Source organism: Centruroides sculpturatus, unplaced genomic scaffold (genome assembly GCF_000671375.1).
Source record: "Centruroides sculpturatus isolate CEXI.00-Female unplaced genomic scaffold, Cexi_2.0 scaffold166, whole genome shotgun sequence".
In the NCBI taxonomy this organism is placed as follows: Eukaryota; Metazoa; Arthropoda; class Arachnida; order Scorpiones; family Buthidae; genus Centruroides; species Centruroides sculpturatus.
Genome location: NW_019384423.1, coordinates 488,749 through 493,125, shown reverse-complemented (window position 1 = coordinate 493,125; position 4,377 = coordinate 488,749). Strand labels below are relative to the sequence as shown.

The window sequence follows — 4,377 nt, the reverse complement described above, 5'->3', positions numbered from 1 at the left end:
TTTTATAACATGGGCCAGAATAAACTTTACGTTTTTTCCGCGGGCCGTAGTATTTAATTGACGACTTCTTGTGACCTGTAATTTTTTCTTCAAATATGAAATAAATAAAAAAAGAAGTTAATTACTACATTTATTTCTCTTATTATTTTCGAAAAATTACAAAAATTTGGAAAAATAACTATTAATCATAAAAAGTAAATATACATGGATAGGTGAAAAAAGTATTTATTTAATGTGACATCTGGTACTGCAGAGATTTTGTCAGCATTTCAATATCTGGTTCAATTTGTGTGGTGCTTAAACGCAAGTTGTTTTCCAAATGCGTATCAGTTATTTTGGTTCTGTACTTCGATTTCAAGTACTTCATCTTGGAGAACAGTTATTCACATCGATATGTTGAGCCAAATAAAGAGTAGATATACTTCGCATTATCAACTAAATTTGGAAATTCTTCAGCCGACAGATTTTTATAAAACTCATGGACAGGTGTAAAATTAAAATTTTCTCTTAAACTTACCCTCTCTTTCAGATCCAATAACTCCATTTGAAATTTTTCTGGAACAGTTTTGATTTCAGTGATGGAAAAGGGCGAGTTAAATAATTGAAAATAAATATTTTTCTTGTCGAAATCTTGAAAACGTCGATCAAATTCTGAATAAAGTTCTTTGATTTTTTTTACGAAAAATTGAGGATTATATTTCCCACAATAGTTAGATAATGTTGGAAAATGAAAAAGATTATTTTTCTCTATATGGGATTGCCACAAATTGAGTTTACTTTTGAAAGCTTTAATATGTCCATATAATTGTGTCACATTTTGATTTTGCTTTTGTAGGGCTTCATTTAAAACATTCAGGTGTCCTGTAATATCGACAAAGAATGCCAGGTCTGACAACCATTTCTCATCATTTAATACTTCAATGGGAATTCCTTTCATATCCATAAATAGCTTAATTTCATGTTTCAAATTATAAAATTTTTTTTAATACGGTTGCTCTCGAGAGCCAACAAACTGGGCAATAATGTTGAACATCTGTATATTCACTTTCAAGATCAATTAGCAATTCTCGATGACTTAGTGCTGATTTTTTAATTGTGTTTATGCAGTTGGATACGACAGACATTACATTTTCTAATTGCATAGCTTTTGCACATAGATTTTCTTGATGGATGATGCAATGAGATATAAATAATTTAGAAAAATTCTCTTCTCCCATTTTTTGTTTAAATAAGGAAATGACTCCTTTATTTTTTCCTGTCATTGCTGCCGCACCATCTGTTGTTAATCCAGATAATTTTTTTAGTGATAGATTAAACTTTTGCATTGAAATTTCTACTTGTTCGAAAATGTCTGCTCCGGTAGTCGTACTTTTTATTGTATTTATCGACAAGAGTTCTTCACAAACATTTATATTTGAATCAACTCCTCGAATAAATATTGACAATTGAGCCAGATCAGTAATATCGGTGCTCTCATCTATAGCTAATGAATAATATTCAAGCTGCGATATTCGAAATTTCAATGTATTCTCCACATTCATCGATAATTCATCAATACGTCTCGTTATAGTTCGCCGCGATAAAGAAATTGAATCGATAATTGTCTTCTTTTCTGGTATGAGTAATCCAACAACTTCAGATATACATTCTTTAATAAATTCTACATCCGAATACGGTTTTAATTTTTTTGCTATTTGTAAAGCAACAATATAACTAGCTTTAGTATTATTTTTATTTTCTTTGTTAACACTCACAATGATATTTTGTTGACATTTCAAAAAATTTTCTAAGTTCTCAACTTTCTTTACTCTTTCGGTACCTTGATATCTGTCATAACTTGCATGTTTCATTTGGTAGTGTCTTTTTATATTAAATTCTTTTTTTACAGCGATAGTTTCATTGCAAATTAAACATAAAGGTTTTCCATTATGTTCCGTAAAAAAATATTGCAATGTCCATTTATCTTGAAAAGATCTGTTTTCAGAATCAACTTTTCTTTTCATACTGTTGTTTGATGCCATTTTGCTCTAAAAACTGAATAAATATTTATAAATATTGTTATTAAAATTATTAAAGTTTTTTGTTATTACCTTTAAATAAATTAATTCCAATTTCAAATAAATAGTTCTTTTTACAATCCAGCTACAACTTACTCAGTTACCACAAATTACAACATTAGATATTTGGCTTTGATCATACACATAGATAGAATACAAATATACTGCGCAACAAAAATAGTTATGAGTGGAGACATTTGAAGGGAAAGATGCTTTAATGAATGTTAGCTTTAACATTAGTACTAAATTATGAACATATATGTTGCTATGTGCGTTTAACCTAACTGATGTAATTTGACTCCCTGCGACGCGTTGTTGAATTTTCGTTGATGTTAAACCCAATGAAATTTTTTAATAAATAATAGTGTTTACTGTGTTGTTAAAAATTATTTTTTATGTTGCACAAACAAAATAAATATATTGAAAAATATAAAACAAAAAAAATTATATTTTAAAAGTGCAGTTTAATATAAAAATTATGACACATAGCAACATCTAGTATCAAAACGTTCCGATGCAGACATGAAAATATTCGGGGTTGCCCACACACGTCAATGAGGTCAGCACGAAAATTTTTGGGAACAATGCTTAAGAGATTAATATTCAATTTAAAGTAGACAAATTGCATCGAAAAATATTTATTTATAATTTCTTCTAAAGATCTTGCGGGCTGGGGTTGCCCACCTTTGATTTATACTAAACTAGGAGGAATATACTGGTAGAGGATTTTCCTTAATAAAAAAACTTCTGCATTCAGCTTGACCCACGAAAATAGGAAACTGGATTTTCCTCATTCGGCTTGATAGGACATGTTACAAGTGCAGATTAGGTTAATCTATCATGTTTTTAATATATTTTTTTTTTAAAAATCGCAAGTTAGCACTATTTATTCGGAAATTTGAAAATATAACTGATTTTGTACAACCATAATCATCTGATTCGCTGTGAATATCGAGCTGTTTTTATATATGAGTTAAGCTTAGATATAATGCCAATTATATCCAACAGAATTATGTACTTTTAGTTTCATTAAAATTGTTTTCAATACTCAAAAATATAAAAAAGTTTTATTTAATACACACCTGTTTTATGATTGTCTCCAGCACCGTCATCTTTTTGGAGAAGGTTCTTCTTTTGAGGAGGAAGTAGAATTCTCATCCTCGGATGAGATAGAACTCTCCTCATCCTTGGATGATGACCCATCACTACTATCACTAGCTTCTAGCGGAGAGCTAGGTCCTTACGCTAGATTGTGATAGTAGGTGGAATCTTCTTCCTCCTCTCGGGGTGCGATCGCTCCTGCAGCAGGTCTCTGGTGTGTCGATGTCATCATTACCCACTGCTGCTGGCTGAGAAATCGGTCTCTAACCCTGTATGGGATATACACCTTCTCAGGGACAACAGCCATGATTAGAGGGATTCCTTTATTTTTATCATAATTCCTCACCCCTCTAATCATAGATCTGTATCCACCAACCGCACTCCTCTCGTCGGCTACCACAATCAGATGATTATTTTCCATGCTATATTCAAGAAAAAATATACATTCAACCTATTATAAGTTAACATCAAAATATTATATTATCCTCTCTCACTCCTTAGAGAGTTTTGTTGTCATTGTGTTAGTTATTATACTATTATAGAGAGACACGTTGACTCTTATCTCCTACTGTAATCACTTTTTTAACTAGTATATGTCGGTAGGATGAGTTTGAACAATATGCTATAGAATTAACAAAAATAATCTTTAGATATCAGTAATAAAAATGAATCAGCTCTCCGAGGTCGACGACTCTCACGCAAAAACAGATACATCCTCATGACCTAACCTAGTTAATACATGATGTTTCGAGTAAAACATATCTTTGTTTAAAACAAGCTGTAAATAAAGCTGGATTATTTAAATTACCCAAGAATAAGAAATACTATTGTAAATGTTTTGTATTAACTAACCAGATAACAATGGTGTTATGTAATAAAAATTTTATAAAATGTGGATGTTCTAACTGTAATAGTCATTATTGTACTTTTTTAAAAATGTTGTAACCAATTACCATGTTTATTTATATATAAAACTATATCCTAATACTAAGTTTTTTTTTTTTTTTTTATAGAATTCACACATTATACCACTTGACTGGGAAAAATTCTAGAGTTTACTGATGGATGAAAAAAACATCAGACGTTTTAAAAACTATATTAAATGAGAGATTATAAGCCAAAAAATCGATTTAAGCCAAGACTTCATTTTTTTGAATTCGCAGATAATTTAAACTGGGAATTAATATGGAAAAATTATATATTTACTACTACATTTATC

The 4,377-nt window shown here is 30.1% G+C and overlaps 1 pseudogene; it reads right to left on the bottom strand.

Moving 5' to 3' along the window:
* Nucleotides 1-212: 212 nt before the first annotated feature.
* LOC111619479 lies at nt 213-4,254 on the bottom strand (annotated as a pseudogene).
* Nucleotides 4,255-4,377: the final 123 nt, after the last annotated feature.